At 39.7% G+C, this 23,061-nt stretch overlaps 1 protein-coding gene and 1 non-coding gene across 3 annotated transcripts in view; one reads left to right on the forward strand and one right to left on the reverse strand.

Annotated features, from left to right (window-relative positions):
- PIEZO2 (piezo type mechanosensitive ion channel component 2) overlaps positions 1-23,061 on the reverse strand; it is a 496,788-nt gene that overhangs the window by 160,031 nt on the left and 313,696 nt on the right. The window lies entirely within an intron of this gene.
- On the forward strand, positions 21,335-21,437 carry LOC136383625 (U6 spliceosomal RNA). The gene has a single exon (XR_010747447.1). It is a non-coding gene; the product is annotated as a U6 spliceosomal RNA (small nuclear RNA).

Below are 23,061 nucleotides of genomic sequence, written 5' to 3' on the forward strand. Positions count from 1 at the left end.
GATATAAATTTTCACCTTTCTAAAAGTTTGGTAATAATTGAAAGTTTTCCTAAGCCTTTACAATTCAAAGTTGTTAGGTTTTGGAGACCCACTAACCAAATTGGGTATTGGACAATAAATTCATCAAAATGAGAAATTAAGCTGTTGCCTGTAGAAATCCTTATTTTAACAAAATGGTTGGTGTTTTTGGTGCATGTGATAGCTCTTCTCAATCAAGGGACTCAATTTTTCCTTCCCATTTCCTAAATGGTGCTGGAAGAACTGTGAACCAAAGGTAAAACAGGTACAGAGAGAATGAGTTTGAGGTGGACCGTGGAATTATTGCAGAGTGTGTAAAATGCTGATGCCCAGACAGGATCCACGATGCCATGTGGTAAACAGCAAACTGTGATTGTCCTCACTACCAAGGTTATACATTATAAACACACAGGTGACAGTACTGGATCACTTGCTCAGAGAAATTCTGGCATCTGAAGTCTGAGCACCCATGAAAGTATATATATCAGAGCTTTGCAACTCATTCTCCTCCCTTAGTATCTAAGGCTAAAAGTTCCATCTCATCCCCCTCAGTGCCAGGTGCTATGTCCCCACTGTTCTGCTGGATTCCCCTTGGTGCTTTCAAGAGTTCACTGGATGCTGAAATAAATGACACAGAGGTTGTGGAGCTCACGTAAACTTGTTTTTCATGAGCACTAATGACCGTTCTTTTTCTGTCTGGCCTTCGGTGATTAAGTCCCACCATCTTCTACCTGCTTCCCAAAATGAACCTGTATTCCGGTCAGGAAGCCTGGTCACTGTCCCCAACAGCTCTAGGTCTGAGCCATCTCCCCTCAATGACTCACACCATTTCTCCTCACTTGGAATTCCCTGCTCTCTCCGTAACAAACCTTCCTCCGGGTCCAAGCTGCTCACTTCCTCCACATAGCACCTCCTGTCTGCATCAGTCTCCTTTTCTCTCAGGGTTTTACTCCTCACTTAGCTCAAATGTTGAGTGTTCCCTTGCATTTTTATTGTTATTTATAATTGGTACCCTAAGTTACTTCACATGCCTTATCTTATTCTGTTGGCATTAATTTCATAGGTTTATCGAATTCATCTCAATGATCCCTGAACTTTTCTTTTCTTTTTTTTTTTGTATTTTTCTGAAGCTAGAAACGGGGAGAGACAGTCAGACAGACTCCCACATGCGCCCGACTGGGATCCACCCAGCACGCCCACCAGGGGGCGATGCTCTGCCCCTCCGGGGTGTCGCTCTGTTGCGACCAGAGCCACTCTAGCGCCTGGGGCAGAGGCCAAGGAGCCATCCCCAACGCCCGGGCTGTCTTTGCCCCAATGAAGCCTCGGCTGCGGGAGGGGAAGAGAGAGACAGAGAGGAAGGAGAGGGGGAGGAGTGGAGAAGCAGATGGGCACTTCTCCTGTGTGCCCTGGCCGGGAATCGAACCCGGGATTCCTGCACGCCAGGCTGACGTTCTACCACTGAGCCAACCGGCCAGGGCTTGAACTTTTATTAAGGACAGTGTTTAAAATTTATGCTTTGCATCAACTCAATGTTTCTCCAAGAGGGATGTTTGGGTCACTTGGAGAAGCTGTGGAAAGGCCAAGTTCCAGTTCCCGGCTCTAGGTACTGTGTGTTTTCATCAGAGAGAAGCTACTTTTAAACTTGTCCTTCAGTCCCCAACCTTAGTAATTTTTTTTTTAAAGAGAGAGAGGAAGGGAGAGAGGGAGAGAGAGAGAGAGAGAGAGAGAGAGAGAGAGAGAGAGAAGAAAGCATCAATTCATTGTTTCACTTAGTTGTGCCACTTCTCATATGTGCCCTGACTGGGGCTCAAGCTGGTGACCTTGGGGTGTTGAATGTGGGACTTCAGCATCCCAGGTTGATGCTCTATCCACTGAGCCACCACTGGTCAGGCTAGAACATTTTTAATTTCCAATTCTCATTAGAGTTGAGAGGAAGGAGACTACATGTGAAGGAAAGGACTCCTCCATGCAGACAAGGTACCGGGAGTAGCAATACAGGGGTTTTCTTTTATTGCGGCTCTCCAGCATTACTGTCTGTGACCTGTAGGGTGGGTACTGTTATTGTACTGATTTTAAATATAAGGGAACTCAGTCGCAGGGTGGGTGATTTACCCAGTTCACCTAGCTCCTAATAAATGGCTGAGCAATGTTTTAATACAGACCAAATTGGCCCTATAAAGAGGGGAGAGGTATTTTATATTAAGATTGATGCTTAATACAGTCATCCCTTGGTTCCTGATATCAAAATTCTTTTTTTTATATTTAATAAAATTTTATTTTTCAAAATGTACAGCTGGTGGGACCTGTTTTCATGCATCTTCACCAGCAGCTGGGGCATCCCTATCTTTGGTGTTTCTGGTGTAAATTACTTGAGCTCCATGCTTTGAAACTAGTTGGTTAAGTCCTTGACTAAGGAGCTCCTGAAAGGCTTGCCAAGGAACCAGGGATCTTCAGTCTCTCAGAGACAACAGCTGTCTTCAATTCTTGAATGCTCAACTCCCTTAGTCTGCCCTGTGTGTCTGTGTGTTCTGCATCTGCCCATTCAGCCAACCTATAAACCCGTGGCTACAGAGCTGGCTGGCTCTTGGTGATGGCTGAGGGCTCAGAGCACACTAGTCCAGGGAAACAAGACCCTCAGGGCTGAAGGAGGAGTACAAGTAGGAAACAGTCCCCAGGCTCTGACATCCCTTTCTGTGTGCTTCTTCTCCTTTGCAACTTCAAACCATTATGGCGTCTGTGGTGTCTTTCCCCTCTCCAGTTGGAGTCACCTTGGGATCCTTCAAAGTGCCACTACCTGGCCCTACTTTGGACCACCTGGAATCTCTCTGGGTAGGGCTGAAGGTGACAGAACATCTACAAAGCTCCCCTGTGGGTCTTATTTGCAGTGAGAGTTGAGAGTGACCTCTCCGTGACTAAATTTACTACAAAGATAACTAAAACTATAGTACAAGTTGTACACAAACAAAACAAGTTGAGAAGACATCACTTCATAGAGGCTCCAAGAGCCAGCTCACTAAGTCTATACCCAACCCTTGCTCAGACCAAGCTCACCAAGCTTCTCAGGCCTCTAGAGAGTCTCCTTCCCCTTTTCCTCAGCTTCAGCTCACATATGTTTTCTTGCCTCAGTTTCAAACTTGAAATTCAAAAACTACTCACAAAAACGTATATGCAAATTCTTTGTTTGGAGAACTCATTAGTTTACTCTTTCCTGAAAGCAAGAGTCCCTTGTAAATATATACATCTTTAGCCCTGGCTGACAGTTCTCTCTGACCCTTGTTTTTACGGCTTCTCTGCAGAGCTCATTGCATTTCTGTGAGGTAGGAAAGTGGTATAGGAAGTGATTCAGAGCATGGGCTTCAGAGTTAAATTTGAGTTTAAACTCTGGCTTTGCCTCTCCTATTATGTGACTTGGGCAAATGAGGGTAATGAAACCAACCTTATCAAGTTGTTGGGCACATTCAATGAATTAGAACTTGATGCTGATTAGTATTCAAGAAACCATAACTATGCAATGATCAACCCAGTCCCACTATATAGAGGCGGTGCCTCACTTTCCTCTCACATTTCCTTGCGGAGTCATGGAGCCTTCTTGGGAGAACACAACAACTAGTGACTGAGTTTTATCAGATGCCAGGCACTGTACATCCACAATCTGGTAAGCACCTCACTGATTCCATGAAGTAGATATTATTCAACTAAATACAAGATGAAGAAGTCAAAACCGTAGTCTCACAATGAGTAAGCCAGGCCAAGTGGAAACCCACGTCTGTCCGAATTCCAAGGTCCTTCCCCCTCATGAGGCCAAACTGCCAATAAAAGGCAGAGCGCCTGGAACTGTCACATGAGAAAGACTTTTCCTTCTTGCTTGAGCAAAAAGCACCCAGTTCCCTTTGCTCACACCCTCCTCCACCTCTTTCACTTTTACAAGCACATTATTATAGACTCTCCTAGGATAAAGGCCACACAATGACCTCAGTCTCTTTGGTAAAAAAGTGGAAGATACAGCATGAGAAATAGATGTTCTAAAATTAGAATATTGAGCAAGAAGCCACTGAAAAGTGTTTATGGTCAAACATAAAACAGATCTTTCTATAAAGACAGAAAAACTTTCCAGATATCTGTTCTATATTTTTCCAACATTTGTTACATCATCAATTTATTTAAAAATGTACATAATATTATACTGTCGATATGCCTATGAAAAAACTACACAATAATCTCCCAAACAAGTTCATACATTGATCATTTACATTTTAGAAATTGTTACTAAATCTTACTAAAAGTAGTATCTTTTTTTAATTTTAATGGGGTGACACTGATCAATCAGGGTACATAGATTCAGAGAAAACATCTCCAGGTTATTTTGACATTTGATTATGTTGCATACTCATCACCCAAAGTCATAGTCTTCTGTCACCTTCTATCTGGTTTTCTTTGTGCCCCTCATCTTCCCCACCCCTTCCACCACACTCTTGTCCATGTCCCTGAGTCTCATTTTTATGTCCCATCTATGTATGGTATCATATAGTTCTTAGTTTTATCTGATTTACTTATTTCACTCAGTATATTGTTATCAAGGTCCATCCATGTTGTTGTAAATGATCTGATGTCATCATTTCTTATGGCTGAGTAGTATTCCATAGTATATATGTACCACATCTTATTTGTCTAATCTTCTATTGAAGGGTTTTGTGGTTGTTTCCATGTCTTGGCAACTGTGAACAATGCTGCAATGAACATGGGGCTGCATGTGTTTTTATGTACCAGTGTTTTTGAGTTTTGGGGTTATATACCCAGTAGAGGGATTGCTGGGTCATATGGTAGTTCTATTCTTAATTTTTTGAGAAACCACCATACTTTCTTCCATAATGGTTGTACTACTTTACATTCCCACCAACAGTGGATGAGGGTTCCTTTTTCTCCACAGCCTCTCCAACACTTGTTATTACCTGTCTTGTTGATAATAGCTAATCTAACAGGTGTGAGGTAATATCTCATTGTAGTTTTGATTTGCATTTCTCTAATAGCTAATGAAGATGAGCATCTTTTCATATATCTGTTGGCCATTTGTATTTCTTCCTGGGAGAAGTGTCTGTCCATGTCCTCTTCCCATTTTTTTATTGGATTGTTTGCTTGTTTGTTGTTGAGTTTTATGAGTTCTTTGTATATTTTGGATATTAGGCCCTTATCTGTGTTGTAGTTTGAAAACATCATCTCCCATTTCGTTGGCTGTCTGTTTGTTTTGTTGTCCATTTCTTTTGCTGTGCAAAAGCTTCTTAGGCTGATGTAGTCCCATTCATTTATCTTTGCCTTCACTTCTCTTGCGTTTGGAGTCAAATTCATAAAGTGCTCTTTTTAAATAAGTTTAGTACCTATGTTTTCTTCTATGTAATTTATTGTTTCAGATCTTTTTTTTTTATTTTTTTACAGAGACAGAGAGAGAGTCAGACAGACAAGAACGGAGAGATGAGAAGCACCAATCATCAGTTTTTTGTTGCGTGTTGCAACACCTTAGTTGTTCATTGACTGCCTTTCCACATGCGACTTGACCTCGGGCCTTCAGCAGACTGAGTAACCCCTTGCTCAAGCCAGCGACCTTGTGTCAAAGTTGATGAACTTTGCTCAAGCCAGTTGAGTCCATGCTCAAGCCAGCGACCTCGGAGTCTTGAACCTGGGTCCTCTGCATCCCAGTCCGACGCTCTATCCACTGCGCCACTGCCTGGTCAGGCTGTTTCAGATCTTATATTTAGGTCTTTGATCCATTTTGAATTAATTTTAGTACAAGGGGTTTAGTCAAGTTTCATTCTTTTGCATGTGGTTTTCCCGTTTTCCCAGCACCATTTGTTAAAGAGGCTTTCTTTTCTCCATTGTGTGTTGTTGGCCTCTTTATCAAAAATTATTTGACCATATATATGTGGTTTTATTTTTGGACTTTCTATTCTGTTCCATTGGTCTGAGTGTCTATTTTTCTGCCAATGCCATGCTGTTTTGATTATTGTGGTTCTATAATATAATTTAAAGTCAGGTATTGTAATGACCCCAGCTTCATTCTTTTTCCTTAGGATTGTTCTGGCTATTCAGGGTTTTTTATAGTTCCATATAAACCTGATGATTTTTTGTTCCATTTCTTTAAAAAATGACATTGGAATTTTTATGGGAATTGCACTAAATTTGTATATCACTTTGGGTAATATAGTCATTTTGAGTATATTTATTCTTCCTATTCAAGAACAAGGAATATTTTTCCATTTCATTATATCTTTTTTTTATTTCCCTTAACAATGCTTTGTAGTTTTCATTATATAGGTCCTTTACATTCTCTGTTATGTTTATTCCTAGGTATTTTTTGTTGTTGTTGCAACCATGAAGGAGATTGTTTTTTTGAGTTCATTTCCTGATGTTTCATTGTTGGCATATAGGAAGGTAATGGACTTTTGTATATTAATTTTGTATCCTGCAACCTTACTGTATTGGTTTATTCTTTCTAGTAGTCTTTTTGTGGAGTCTTTGGGGTTTTCAATGTATAGGATCATATCATCTGCAAAAAGTGAAACCTTTACTTCTTCTTTCCCAATATGAATGCCTTTTATTTCTTTCTCTTGTCTGATTGCTCTGGCTAGAACTTCCAGCACTATGTTGAATAAGAGTGGAGAGAGTGGACAACCTTGTCTTGTTCCTGATTTTAAGGGAAAGGTCCTCAGTTTTATGCCACTTGATATGATGGCCTTTATTATGTTGAGATATTTTCCTTCTATTCCCATTTTGTTAACTGTTTTAAACATAAAATAATGTTGTATTTTATCAAATGCCTTTTCTGCATCTATTGATAAGATCATATTGTTTTTGTTCTTTGTTTTGTTGATATGGTGTATTATGTTAACCGTTTTATGTATGTTGAACCATCCTTGTGATTCTGGGATGAATCCCACTTGATCATGATAAATTATTATTATTATTATTTTTGTATTTTTCTGAAGCTGGAAATGGGGAGAGACAGTCAGACAGACTCCCGCATGCGCCTGACCAGGATCCACCCGGCACTCCCACCAGGGGCGACGCTCTGCCCACCAGGGGGCGATGCTCTGGCCCTCCGGGGCGTCGCTCTGCAACGACCAGCGCCACTCTAGCGCCTGGGGCAGAGGCCAAGGAGCCATCCCCAGCACCCGGGCCATCCTTGCTCCAATGGAGCCTTGGCTGTGGGAGGGGAAGAGAGAGACAGAGAGGAAGGAGGGGTGGGGATGGAGAAGCAAATGGGTGCTTCTCCTATGTGCCCTGGCCGGGAATCGAACCCGGGTCCCTCGCACGCCAGGCCGACGCTCTACCGCTGAGCAAACCAGCCAGGGCCGATGAATTATTTTTTTAATGTGTTGTTGTATTCGATTTGCTAGTATTTTGTATAGTATTTTAGCATCTGTATTCATTAGCGATATTGATCTGTAGTTTTCTTTTTTTGTGTTGTCCTTGCCAGGTTTTGGTATGAAGGTTATGTTGGGCTCATAAAATGTGTTTAGCAGTATTGCTTCTTTTTCAATTTTTTGGAAGACATTGAGTAGAATAGGAACCAAGTCTTCTTTGATTGATAAAATTCACTAGTATAGCCATCTGGCCCTGGACTTTTATTTTTGGGAAGGTTTTTTTTGTTGTTGTTGTTGTTTTGTATTTTTCTGAAGCTGGAAACGGGGAGACACAGTCAGACAGACTCCCGCATGTGCCCGACCGGGATCCACCTGGCACGCCCACCAGGGGGCACCGCTTTGCCCACCAGGGGGCGATGCTCTGCCCCTCCGGGGCGTCACTCTGTTGCGACCAGAGCCATTCTAGCACCTGGGGCAGAGGCCAAGGAGCCATCCCCAGCACCCGGGCCATCTTTGCTCCAATGGAGCCTTGGCTGCGGGAGGGGAAGAGAGAGACAGAGAGAAAGGAGAGGGGGAGGGGTAGAGAAGCAGATGGGCGCTTCTCCTGTGTGCCCTGGCCGGGAATTGAATCCGGGACTTCTGCACACCAGGCCGACGCTCTACCACCGAGCCAACCGGCCAGGGCTGGGGAGATTTTTAATAGTTGTTTCTATTTCCTCCCTGCTTATGGGTCTGTTTAGGCTTTCTGCTTCTTCATGATTCAGTCTAGGAAGACTATATTATTCTAGGAATTTATCCATTTCTTCTATAGTGTTAAATTTGGGGGCATATACTTCTTCATAGCATTCTATAATAATTCTTTGTATATCTATATCTGTGGTGATTTCTCCTCTTTCATTTTGAATTTTGCTTATATGAGTCTTTTCTCTTTTTTCCTTGGTTAGTCTTGCCAAGGGTTTGTCAATTTTGTTGATATTTTCAAAGAACCAGTACCTTGTTTTACTAATTTTTTCTATAATTTTTCTGTTCTCTATTTCATTTATTTCTGCTCTGATTTTTATTATTTCCTTTCTTCTGCTGGTTTTGGGTTGTCTTTGTTCTTCTTTTTCTAGTTCCTTAAGATGTGAAGTTAAGTGGTTTTCTTGGGCTCTCTCTTGTTTGTTCATATAGGCCTGTAGTGATATGAACTTCCCTCTTATTACTGCTTTTGCTGCATCCCAGAGATTCTGATATGTTGTATTGTTATTTTTGTTTGTTTGTATGTATCTTTTGATCTCTGCATTTATTTCTTCTTTGATCCACTCTTTTAAAATTATGTTCTTTAGACCCTGGCTGGTTGGCTCAGCGGTAGAGCGTCGGCCTAGCGTGCGGAGGACCCGGGTTCGATTCCCGGCCAGGGCACACAGGAGAAGCGCCCATTTGCTTCTCCACCCCTCCGCCGCGCTTTCCTCTCTGTCTCTCTCGTCCCCTCCCACAGCCAAGGCTCCATTGGAGCAAAAGATGGCCCGGGCGCTGGGCATGGCTCTGTGGCCTCTGCCTCAGGTGCTAGAGTGGCTCTGGTCGCAACATGGCGACGCCCAGGATGGGCAGAGCATCGCCCCCCTGGTGGGCAGAGCATTGCCCTGGTGGGCGTGCCGGGTGGATCCCGGTCGGGCGCATGCGGGAGTCTGTCTGACTGTCTCTCCCTGTTTCCAGCTTCAGAAAAATGAAAAAAAAAATTATGTTCTTTAGTTTCCACATTTTTGTGGATTTGTTTACTTTTTTTTGCAGTTGAATTCTAGTTTCAAGGCTTTATGATCAGAAAATATGCTTGGTATAATTTCAATCTTTCTGAATTTGTTGATGTTATTTTTGTGGCCCAACATATGGTCAATTCTTGAGAATGTTCCATGTACACTAGAGAAAAATGTATACTCTGGCACTTTGGGATGAAATGTCCTGTAGATATCTATCATTTCCAATTGTTCTAGAGATTTATTTAAGGCCAATATTTCTTTATTGATTTTCTGTTTGGATGAACAATCTAGAGCCACCAGTGGTGTATTGAGGTCTCTAAGTATGATTGTATTTTTGTCAGTTTTTGATTTTAGGTCAGTCAGTAGCTGTCTTATATATTTTGGTGCTCCTTGGTTTGGTGCATATATATTAAGGATTGTTATGTCTTCTTGATTTAATGTCCCCTTTATCATTATGAAATGACCATTTTTGTCTCTGATTACCTTTGCTGTCTTGTAGTCAGCATTGTTAGATATGAGTATTGCTACACCTGCTTTTTTTGGATGTTATTTGCTTGGAGTATTATTTTTCAAACTTTCACTTTGAATTTGTTTTTATCCTTGTAGCTTAGATGTGTTTCTTATAGGCAGCATACAGTTGGATTTTCTCTTCTAATCCATTCTGCTACTCTCTGTCCTTTTATTGGTGAGTTCAATCCATTTACATTTAGTGTAATTATTGACATTTGAGGGTTTCTTATCGCCATTTTATATATTGCTTTCTGATAGTTTTGTATCTTGTTTGGTTGTTTTCTTTTATTTTTCTATCATTTGTTTTTGTTTGGTTGTAATCCATACTTCTTTTCTCTGTTACTTCTTTTTTCAAACCATGTGCTTCTGTGGTGGTTTTTTCAGGGGTGGTTACCACTAAGTAATGAAAAGGATACATATCATTGTAGTACATTATCTCATGAGTGCTTCTGCACTCCATTCTCCTTTGGTACTGTTAATCTTTGTCCTCTCCCCTTTTTTGTTTCTTAGTCACAGATTAATATTGTTTTTATTGCGATCTTGGTGGAGCTTTTACTTGTAGTTTTGTTTTGTTTTATTCTTTGTGTCTGGTCAAAAAAACACCTTTAGTATTTCCTGAATTGGGGTTTTTCTGGTGATAAATTCTCTCATCTTTTTTGTATCTGTGAATGTTTTTATTTCTTCTTAGTATTTGAAGAATAGCTTTCATGGGTATAGTATTCTTGGCTGGAAGTTCCTCTCTTTCAGAACTTTAAATATTGGGGTCCACTCTCTTCTAGCTTGTAGAGTTTCTGCTGAGAAATCTGTTGATAATCTAATGGGCCTTTCTTTATATGTTGTATTCTTCTTTTCCCTGTCTGCCTTGAGAAATTTTTGTTTGTCATTGGTTTTTGCCAATTTTGTTATGATGTGCCTTGGAGTAGGTTAGTTAGGGTTAAGATAACTTGGTGTTCTGTTTGCTTCTTGAATTTGAAGCTTTAGTTCTTTCCACAGGCTTTGGAAGTTCTTATCTATTATTTGTTTAAATATGTTCTCCATTCCACTTTCTCTCTTTTCTCTTTCTGATATACCCATTATTCTTATGTTGCTCTTTCTAATGGAATCAGACAATTCTTGTAGGGCTATCTCATTTTTTTTAAATTTGTGAATCTCTCTCCTCTTCTCTCTGTAGTACCTCTAGTTGCCTGTGTTCTATGTCACTAATTTGCTCCTCTATCTGGCCTGTTCTATTGGCTAAGCTTGTTACCTTGTTTTTCAGTTCATGCATTGAGTTTTTCATCTCTGTTTGATTCATTTTCATAGTTTCAATTTCCTTGGTGAAGTATTCTTTCTGTTCATTGAATTGTTTTTTGAGCTCCCTAAATTGTTTTTCTGTGCTTTCTTGTATATCCTTGAGTACTTTTAGGACTTCAATTGTAAATTCTCTGTCATTTAACTCCAAGGTTTCTAAGCTATTGAATTTTTTTTCTATAGATTTTTCTTCATCTATCTGAGCTACATCTCTGTCCTTTGTATCCATGATATTTGATTTCTTTTTCTTTAATGGCATTTGAGAGTGGTATTGTTAATAACGCTAATAAGATTTGATAAAAAGAATGTTTTTTGAGAAAATGCAGTGAAAAACTGAAAAATATATTGTGCTAAGTAGAACAAAAATACATAGAACAGAGGGTCTGGGTTGGGGGGAGTGACAAAGAGGCAAAAAGTGAGGCAAGAACCCAGAAAATGCCACAAGGAAAAAATTTGGATCAAGAATAAAATAATTTGTTTGTAAATGATGGTCGAATGGGAGAAATAGTGTAAGAGAAAAGAAAAAAGAAAAAGAAAAAATATATACAGTGAAAAATGAAAATTCTATTGCATTAAGTAGCACAAGAACTATAGATTGAAGAGCCAAAGTTGGGGGAAATGCTAAAGGGATAAAAAGCAAAGTAAAAAGCACACAAATTGCCACAAAAATAATTTGTTTTAGGGTGAGATTTGAATGGAGAAAAAGTGAAAGAGAAAGGAAGAAACAAAAAGAGAGAGAGAGAGAAAAAAAGAATTGAGTTAAGTTTTTTGAAATGTAACACTCATAGAAAAAAAAAGAATGGAAAATGTAACACCTATGGATAATAAAGTTCAAAATGAAAAGAATAAAACTGAAAGAGGGTAAAATGGCCAAGGTGGAAGGAAAAAAAGATAAAAAACACAAGAAAAAAATGGAAAAAGTTATAAAGACTGTGGATTTTTCCTGGTTTGAGAAGTTATGTTCTTCCCTTTTCTTTCTTCTCTCTCTCTTTGGCTGGTGGCACTGTACCCCAGGTTCTGCCCCTGCAGCACTCTTAGGCAGAGATTTGCTGTTATGGTGATGACATAATCTAGGTCTCAGTCCCATTGGTAGGTGGGGCTTGTTAGTGTTTGCAGGCTCCGACAATGTGAGAGTCCATTTTCCCGGAGCCTCTCCCCAAATCTCTCCTTCCTGATCCAGCAGACTGGGATCCAGCTGTGAAGTTTCCCCAGCCACTGCCTGGAGAGCAAGAGGCTCTAAGAGCTGCCAAATTCCCCCTCTATTCCCACTCAATGCAGGGTTCTGGGTAAGGCTTTGCCAGCCTGAGCTGCCAACATAATCAGGCAAGGCTGGGAGCCGACTGCCTTTCAGGTGTCTTTCTATGAGCCTCTGGGCATGTCTAGTATGCCTCAGCACTCTGCAGGTCTGCTCTCCAGAGGCTGTCTGCAAGCTGTCTGTGCACCTTCCCCCCACCACTTCCTCAGTTCTCTTCCCAGGAGTATGCTTTGTTAGCCTGTATGGCTGGCGGAGGTGCTGCCAGGTCCAGGTGTAGGGAAGCCAGCTTTCGTGCACTTCCCGCACGCTGTTGTTTGGGAAGCCAGGATTATTCAGAAACTCTGGTCACAGCCCACACAGAAGGCCATTACCGACAGTCTCCGGCCGAGCCCCTCTGTCCCAGAATGCGGCACCCATGCCCAAAGTGCCAGGTGGATCCACTCGCACACTGCTCGTGCTTGCCAACTGGGAGACTGGGAGTAAACAAGGCAACTGCTTGCCCACTTCTGCTGGTGTCTGCCGCTGGCATTAGCTCTGTGTGGGCTGAGCCATGGGCATACTCTCTCCTCGGCTTGAATGTCTCTGCCCTAGCCTAGCTTTTTCTCTCGGCCCCAGCCCTCCCTTTCTCTCAGTTCCAAGTGAAAGCAGCCCTTCCTCAGATCAGTGAGGAAAGCAGTTTACTCCATTCTCCATCTTATTTCCTTCAGAGTGGATTATATATTCAGCCACCTCTTTGCTCAATCATACCTTTGTTTGATGTATGTGTATTTCAGATGCTCCTGAGATTGTTTTTATGTCTCTGGTTGTTGACTTTGTTGAAGTTTCAGGGAGAAATATTGGAAGCGTTCCTCACAGTGCCATTTCTCTGACGTCAACCCAAGAGTAGTATCTTAGCAAATGCTCGATTACAAAGATCCAATAGAGATATTCATATTACTTTCCTTTATGGAAAAAACATCCATTTACTCTGATAGTATAATGAATACTATTGTCAGAAACAGATATAAATGAATCAAAATAAGACAATGTCATTTATGCTTCAATTTCCTTTCTATTTGAATATGAAAGAAAACTGGTTTTCTAAACACTTTGTAAGATTCTCTCAGTTGCTGGTTTACAATAACAAATTCCCACAAAATAAAATAAAATAATTCTCATCCAAACTTTATTACTGAAATCATTCCCTTCATTTCAAAATTTAAGAATCCTAACTTCTACTACTTTCCCAGTCCCTGGATGATTATTACTGGAATTTATAATGTTAAATCTCAACAATGAGTAATGAAGCTGCTTCCACAGCAGCAACCAATCTGAAGGCTACTTATGTACTTATTTTAGGGCTTGGAGATCTATGTCAAATCACAAATATTTTTGAGCAAAAAAAATACCTTAGCAATCTCTAATCCCAACCCCATTATTCATATCCCTACCCAATAACCTATCCCCTTTCAGGCTCAGCTATGACTTGCTCAGGTTGCATACTACATTGAAAAAAAGAGCTAGATCTAGAAAACAGGATTCTTGAAAACAGCTACCAGTCCATTAGTAATGCCAGTACATTGTTGCTAATGACTAGATAAAGGTAATGAGGTATATTATAAAATGCATATAAAGCATATATATCACACAATGCATCACATAATAGCTGCTCAAAAAATTTTGGCTCTTATTATTATTATTGCCATTAAGTATAATATGAACTTGGTTTATGCCAGGTCACAGCTCTTTTTATGATACATACTTCTGTTGCTGGAAAACAAACATAGGTAAATGTCCTCTTTTAAGATGGAATAGAATCTTAATTATCCTCAATAAAAAAAACTGGGTGGTAATATTTGGTATAGGTTTGGAGAGTTTGGGTGAGGTAGTAGGAAAAGTGTGCAAGATTTTATATCATGTTATTAGTATTAGGTTATTTATCAAGAAAAATATATTTATTTCATTTGGTAATGTGATTAAAAAAAGGAGAAGAAGACCAGTGAGAATACTCACACACTGTATATTGGTTTCTGCAAAACAGACATTCTTCTGTTGCTGCTCTTACACATTCATAATCCATATATTAGTTTCTGGTATTAAACAAAGAAATACTGTCGACACAGAAATGACCCACAACTACTTTCCAATCTGAGAAGAAGGTGAATGAGGTCAGGGTGATATAGAGCCTTGTTTGGGACAGTAATGGGACATAGGAATCAATGCTTCTGCTGGGCTTGATTTCAACAGTTTTCATTAACTTTGTTTTTATGATTTTTCAAGCCTAGAATAGAAAATGTCTGTGGATTCAGTGATCTTCAAGGAGAAAAAGAAGTTCTTTCTCAGGGGAAACACAGAACCTCCTGCGGTCACCTTTTCAAACTGCACCCTCTTTCCTGCTCTCATGCTCCACTTTCATCTTTCTGATAAATTTGCTACACAATGCTCCAGCACCCTTGAACTCCTGGGATGGGTGGTGAAGTGTATATTGGGAAAGGATGATCCCTGAGATTGTTGGGCCATCAAAGAAACTTGAGAACTACCAGGAGATGGTGTCTGAATTTCTTCCCAATCCAAGATTCTATAGTGCTATCAGGACCAGTAAAGTGTTCAAAACTAACTGTCAACTGGGGAAGACAGTTTGTGTTCACGTACGAGTGAAAGCAAGGACACACACTGTTTAAAAGGCAAGGGAAATCAGGTGTCCACAGAAAGCAAGGTTTGTGTTTCCAACCCTTTTAAAACATTTCCTCAACACTAGACAAATGTCTTTGCTGGAACAAGATTGAATCTGGTCCAGCACAGTTCTCTCTTTCTCATGGCATCCCATCCATATGAGCATAATGCTGCTTTTTACACATGAGTTTTTGCTACTTTGGCTTCCAAGTCCATTTTCCCTTGTATTGCATCATATGAAAAACACAGCCAATGTTAACCATCCTTTTTCATTAGTCTCTTACTTATGCTTTAAACACATTTCCATGCCAAACCTTTAGACACTTTTTGTGTGGGAAAATTGAAATCTGACAGGTTTCACACTACATTGTTTTTTTAAGCTTAGAAAAACTTTGCATCAAGTCCCCTGGGCTCTGCATCATGACTTTGAAGTCTTTTTTTTTTTTTTTTTGGTGCATATATGTCTTAACTATTTTCCAATTTTCTGTAATTGGACTTTATGCTACATGTGCAGAACACTGCCTTATAATAAAAGTACTCTGTCCAAAATACAGTTTTGTACCAGGTAAAAGGTGTCTTGTCTTCAGAACTATGATTGTCGATGGACAAGTTTCAGCCATTTGGAAGTTTCTTTCCATTTAAACTGTTAAAAGCACTCCACCTTCTCTGATGTCACATCCAGGGTTCATAAGAGAACATTTATATTCTATGAGCATTTTAAATATATGGTCTATTTCCTTGCCTGAACACATTTTCACCTCTGAGAGAAATGTGAAAAATCAATCAGGAGCAGTCCTCCCAGGGCCAGTTTCTTGTCCAAGCTCCTTCCTGCACTGCTTCTTATGACAACAAAGCCAAGCTCAACACATCAGCTGTGCAGCCTTCCATGACGGGGGCACAAAATACTGTAAGAAGTAGTAAATGTAGGCACTTCTATTACCTGCAACTATAACTTTCCCCAAAGTAGCTACAATGTAAATGTGGACTTAAATACCTCATTTTTAGTCCTATATAGTTCATAATTGATAAAGTTACAAGGCGGGAGAGAAGGAGACCAACACCAAAGAAGTGGTCCCTCTGATGAATCAGGTACTGTTTCTGATGAATCGAGTACTATTTGTTATTGTTTTCATTATACATAAAAATTTTAGGGACAAATGACTGAAAAGGTAATAAGTGGTGAGGCTTATGAAACCAGGTCTGCTAGCTTCAAAGCACATTGTCTTATTTCTTGGAATCAGTAAGTGGTCATATAAGAAAACCCTAAGAGTATTAGGAAACCCTAAGGAAAAGGCATTAGTCATAGGGAAGTTCCATTATAGTACTCATTTCATCCTTTTATTTGATGAGTCCCTCAGTCCTGACTCTGTGTTGGGTACTCTAGTTATACCTAGGGATACCTAGGTAAATATGACACTATTCTTTTCATCAAAGGGCACCCCACTCTAAAGGGAATATTACTCAGATATGTTGGAATGCCTTTGGGGAATTGGCACTGACTTGTTTATCCCATAAGAAGATGATTGTCAATATTTTCCTCCCTTAGAGTTGCTTTGCCTGGATGGTGGGTAGCCAGGGATGCTCACCACTTTCTGAGCATCAAAGCAGCAGGAATTAATCACTGTGACGTGATACAAGACCACAGGAGGGGATTTCACTTCCTAAGAGAATAGCTACTTCTCTGCTCTTGCATCTTAATTTATAGGAAGGACACTAATGAGAACCCTGAAAATTAATGACCAAGGAGTTTAATTTAGTGTCAGAAAGGTCACAGAAACATAAAGGAAAAGGCTAGATATCTATTTATAAAGGACTGCTCTGAGGGAAAGCAATAAATCTGTGAGAAAAGTTGTAGCTAAATTAAAGTTACTCAGGGAAGAAACAAACAGAACAATAGGTGATCCAAGACTGTGTCAGAGTAGCTGCCTCTTCCCAGGACCAAAATGGAGATACAACTAAATTTAAGAACAATCATCTTGAACAACCAACTCAAGACTAAATGAAGAGGAATCTTATAACTGAAGATTCACAGAAGAAGCCATATAGAGACTGGTAGGAAGGGCAAAGACACAAAATGGGCCGACTCTGCTCTCACAAGCAGGTGCTGAGGCTCCCAAGAGATACTGCAGCTGTGGCATGGTGATGGGGTTCACCTTGAGAATGTGGGGTCTAAACCCCAAGCCAGGCTTCTCTGCCCAGAACACCATGCTGGTAAGTGGTACCCACATAGCATTCAGCTGTGAAAAGCAGTGAGGTTTCTGTCTACTAGAAAGAGATAGGAGTCTGCAGAGTCTCATAAAAGGGCTAATGCACAAAATCTCATTCATAGCACTTATTCTGGATTAAGGTGGAAGGATGGCTGAGCAGACTAAAGTCACAAGAGGTGAGTCTAGGGAATGCTTCTCTGGGGAGAGACAGAGAAGGGATAGCCACCAAGAGCACTGTGCTGACTCATTGTCCCATATCATAGTCATCACATTTCTTGGGCAGAGCGCTCCCCTCAGTGTGGCATCAGCCTTGAGGAAAGCAATTTCCCCATCCACTAAACTTCCTCTTGCCCCACCCTGTGGAGGTTAGGCCCTGCTGAGGAGTCAGTGCCCTTGGTCAGGGGGTAGAGATCTGGACAGTCTCAGGGGGTGATAGTGACTCAGTTGTCTGGCTTTGAGGTGGGGGCCAAGGCCCCACCTGCTCAATTCTTAGTAGCTCTGCCCTGCTGAGGTCAGAGCAAAATCTGAGACAGACTGACACCTGAGGCTGTAGGGGGTGGAAGCCACAACTACCACTTTCCCTGAAGCCTAACAGGAATCTCTCCCTGAGGGGAGATCCATTAGCCTCATTCTATCACCTCCACTAGAGGCTCTTACAATGACAAAGACTAACAGGCAGCCAGCAGGTGGAGGCAGCCAAGGCAGATTTGGGGCGCCTTGGAAATTTTGCTGACCCGCCTCTCCTCATGTCCAGTGCTGGCAAAAGCTGGCATTGGTGTGCAGCTTGGTTCTTCCCAAATGCACCTAAGCCCAGCAGAGTTAGTCATAAGTTTTGGATTGCTTGTGGCTCCAAACAGGTTGCTGAGGGTCAGTCACACACAACATCTTACATTGGCTTGTACCAGGTCCCCTCCCAAGAGGCCCAGAGTCGACATACCCAGTGGCCAGCTTCAGTCCATATCAAAGCAGGATTCAATTAGCTTGATAAGCAGCATATCCAGAGGAAGATCTTATCAGGCAGCAAACCCAGATGAGGCAAATTCTACTGCCTGTGATCAGCACCTGCACGCACAGCAGCTTGCATGCTTCGGTTGAGGTAGAGCCTCACAGTGAGCCAGCCTGAGGGCCGATCTCATATACAATGGGTCAATAGCCATCAAGACTCAGTTACAACAGGAGCACCCACAAAATCCACACAAGGAACATTTCTGAAGCACCCAGCTCAGGTGATAAAGGAAACTGCACCACTGGAGCCAACAGAACGCCTACAACAGAAAGATACCCTACGAAGACTGGAAACCATAGCAGAACTCTCTAATAAATGGAAACAAATACACAGAGGCAGCCAAAATGGGGAGAAAAAAAAACAGGCCCCAAATGACTGCACAGGAGGAATCTCCAGAAAGAACTAAATTAAACAGAGGCAAGCAATTTATCAGATACAGAGTTCAAAGTAATGGTTGTACGGATGCTCAATGAGCAAAGTGAGAACTTCAACAACAAAGAGATAGCAAGCATTAAAAAGGTCATATAAATCATAAAAAGAAACTAGTCAAAAATGAAGAATAAATATCTGAACTCAAGAATATGCTGGGAGGATTAAACAGTAGGTTGGGATAAAAAAAAAAGAATCAAATCAGTGATTTGGGGAAACACGGTAGAAAAAAACATGCAATCAAAGCAGCAGAAAGAACAATGAATTAGAAAGAATGTAGAGAGCTTAAGTGACCTTTGGGACAACATGAAGCATAACAACATCCATATCACAGGGGTACCAGGAGAAGAGAGAGAGCAAGGGATCAAGAAGCTATTGAAAATATATAGACCAAAAATTTCCCTAATCTGTTAACAAAAGAAACACACAAGTGTAGGAAGTACATAAAATCTCAAAACAAAATGGACCCAAAGAGGTGCACACCAAGATAAATCATAATTAAAAGACAAAATATTTATACAATCGGAAGAGAAACCAGAGTATGACACATCTTAATTAAAAATGGCAAAGTTTAAAGAAAAAGAATCTTAAAAACAGTGAGAGAAAACTAGTTAGTTACCTACAAGGGTAAGACTGTTAGCTGATTTATACACAGAAATATTTTACCTTGAATTGATTGGGGTAATTAAAACTAAATTAAATAATTAAAAAGAAAAAAAGGGAAGAAATAAACATATTTAGAAAGGGAAACAATTGTTAGAAGTCTAAATAAAATCCAGATTTTTTCACTTTAGGTTAAATATTTCTGTGTTTTCTGGGATAAAGTCCTAAGTTTCTAATGTTCATGTTGTAAGAAATCATCGAAACTTTCCATAAAATATTCTTGTAACATGATTCAACAAAAGTATAAGCTGAATAAATCATTTCTGATAATTTTCTGTTTTAGGAATTCATAAACATATTTTAATCTATAACATGTATCATGAAAATATAGCTCAAAGGAATTTTTTTAAAAAACAAAGATTATCTTTATGGAAAAAAATCACATTCATTAGTAAATGTCTAATAAGTAAATTGATTTTCCCCAAAATAATTTATTATTTGTTTGCGATTTTAGAAATAACATTAATATATGATTTACTCTTTCATGTCATGCATATTAGTCTCGGATGGGATTAAAAGGTTTAAAGGAGTCAAATATTGACTTAGTAGCCACATTTAACCAGTTCCAAACCTAAAAAATCATCTCAATGGATGTTAGAACAGTTTTTTTTCTTTTTTAGTGTAGCAGTGGTCCGGAAGGTGACTATAAAAATTTTTTATCAATAGTAACTTCAAGCATGATTCCTCAACAATTTAAAATGAAATCAGCCCTTTTAATAATGGATGGGGAAAACTTAGCTCAAAAAGCAAAGTGCCCTGGCTGTTTGGCTCAGTGGTAGAGCGTTGGCCTGGTGTGCACGAGTCTCTGGTTCGATTCCCGGCCAGGGCACACAGGAGAAGCGCCCATCTGCTTCTCCACTCCTCCCCCTCTCCTTCCTCTCTGTCTCTCTCTTCCCCTCCTGCAGCCAAGGCTCCATTGGAGCAAAGTTGACCCAGGCGCTGAGGATGGCTCCATGGCCTGTGCCTCAGGCGCTAGAATGGCTCTGGTTGCAGCAGAGCAACACCCCAGATGGGCAGAGCATCGCCCCCTGATGGGCGTGCCGGGTGGATCCCGGTCGGACGCATGTGGGAGTCTCTCTGACTGCCTCCCCGTTTCCAACTTAAGAAAAAAACAACAACAAAGTATGTATACTTTGTAAACAAGTACCCTCAATATCTTATTTTGACAATAAAAGGCTAATAATTGCTCATAAATGGTGTGATGGGAAAATACTGGAATTAAATACATTAAGTCACTCGGAATGACATCTACTGAAACAGATTAGATCAGCTGTCTGAACCAAACTTATACCTCCACACTTGCCAGCTTCTTCCTGACAAGTACCTTTAGGGGTTAGAGACCAGATCCTCCAAAATAGCCACAAAAGTACATACATTTCTGCTGTCGAATAGATTTTCACAAGGTTTCAGATTTAGTATACAACTTCTTTGCATCAGTGATGTCACAGATATACTAGTTAAATGTTTGCTGTGAGAAAAACCTGCATGCGACTGATAGAGAGAAAGGCTCCTTCACTTGTTTGCCAGGATTAGGATCTGACATGATCGTAGAGGAAGGAACAAACAACATTCAGAACTTCTGTCATCAGCACCAGTATTTACACAAAAATTTGTTTCTTGTCAAGATGAATAAGAGAGATTGAATTAATATTTCTGCAGAGTACAACCCAGTGCACATATGTGAAAAGACTATTTCAGACTGCCAAGAGAACCACCAGAAAGGATTAGAGGCAACAGTACCTGCTGCTCATACATGACAGGGAAGAGTGCCTGTCCCAGGAGCCAGAGTAAAAACTTTAGGATCAGGGAGCACTGGGTAGAGAACACAGAAGGTCCTTGACTCAATAGTGAGGAAATTCATCTGACATTCAACACTACATTTGTTCCTATTAACAAATCTTAAAAAATAAAACCTCAAAGGCTCAAAACTTTTCCATTTAATTTAATTTCCTCCCAGAACACACCTTACAAGTAAATTTAGAAGTAACAAAATATTTTGCACCCAACCAAATAAAAATAGCAATGTCTGGCATCCAAGCTAACATTACCAGGCATACAAAATTACAAGCTATTTAAAGAGTAGAAAAATCAATATTGAAACTTACCCAAATTTGATAGAGTGATAAATCAGTAAACAAAGTTAGCTAGACATATTCATGTATACAAAAAGTTAAGTAGAGACAAAGAAGATAAAAAGATAAAAAGCCCACCACTCACTTCAGCAACACATACACTAAAATTGGAACAATGCAGAGAAGATTAGCATGACACCTGCAAAATGATGACATGCAAATTCATGAAGCACTTTATATTTTTACTGGATAGATACATGCAAAATATTGAAAATAGACCATATTCTTAAACCATATTGAAGATAAATTCAAAATGAATTAGACTTAAATATAAAACTTGAAAATCTATAACTCCTAGAAGAAAATATAGGCAGTAAACTCTATAATACCTCTCTCAGCATTTTGTTTCTGATATATCTCCTTGGAAAAGGGAGAAAAAGAAAAAAAAATAAACATATGGAACTAAATCAAACTAAAAGATTCTGTAGAGAAAAAGAAACCATCAACAAAACAAAATGACAACCTACTAAATGAGAGAAGATATTTGTAAATGAAACAGTTAATACCCCAAATTTATAAAGAATTCACACAACTCAACACCCAAAAACCTTTCAGTCAATTCAATCAAATAGTGGGTAGAGCACCTGAGTAAACAATTGGTCAAAAAGGACATGCAGATGGCCAATAGATATAAGACAGTGCTCAACATCACTAACCATCGGAGAAATGCAAATTAAAATCACAAGGTGATATCACCTCATATCTGAAAGAATGGCTATCATCAATAAATAAACCAAAACAAGTGTTAGTGAGGATATAGAGAAAAGCAAACTCTTGTGCACTGTTTGTGGGGATGTAGCTTGGTGCAGCCACTGTGGAAAACAGTAATAGATTCCTCAAAAATTTTTAAAAGCTGGAACTGCATTATGACATTGTCATTCCACTTCTGGGTATATGTCCAAAGAAACCCAAAACACTAATTAGAAAAGATATATGCATCCCTATTTCTACTGCAGCATTATTTACAATAGCCAACATATGGAAGCAACCCAAGTGCCCATCATTAGACAAGTGGATAAAAGAGTGATGTGTGACACATATATACAATGAAATATTAACTGTAAAAATGATGAAAATATTACCCTCTGTGACAACATGGTTGGACTTAGAGTGTATTATGCTAAGTGAAGTAAATCAGACAGAAAAATACAAGTAGTACATAATTTCACTTTTAGGCATAATAAAAAGTAAAACAGGAACAGATTCATAGATACAGAGAACAGACTTATGGTTGCCGACGGGGGTGGGGTGGGGGTGGGGATCAGGGTGATAAAGGTGAAGGGATTAAGAAGTACAGATTGGTAGTTACAAAATAGTCACAAGGATGTAAAGTACAACATAAGGAATATAGCAAATAATACTGCAATAACTATGTATGGTGCCAGTTGGGTACTTGAAATATCTGGGGGATCACTGTGAATATTATAAAATATTTGATTGTCTAATCACTATCCTGTATATCTGAAATTAATATAAAATAATACTGAATGTCAACTGTAATTCTAAAATAAAAATAATAAACACCCTAAACTTCTATTGGTAAAAACTTTAATGTGTATGAAGGAAAATATAATATAGTTGATGTTAACAGCAGATTAGGTGTTGCAGGAAAAGTATTAATAAACTTGAAGACATAGGAGTAGAAAGTATACTAAATTAATTCAAAGAGAAAAAAATAATAATAAAAAAGACATAAACCTACCAAAAAGAAATAACCTGAGTACTCCTATGTCTATTAAAGACATTAAATTGTATTTAAAACTTTCTCATAAAGAAAACTTTAAGCCCATAGGATTTCATTGGTGAAT

This window comes from Saccopteryx leptura, chromosome 11 (assembly GCF_036850995.1).
Source record: "Saccopteryx leptura isolate mSacLep1 chromosome 11, mSacLep1_pri_phased_curated, whole genome shotgun sequence".
NCBI classification, from domain to species: Eukaryota; Metazoa; Chordata; class Mammalia; order Chiroptera; family Emballonuridae; genus Saccopteryx; species Saccopteryx leptura.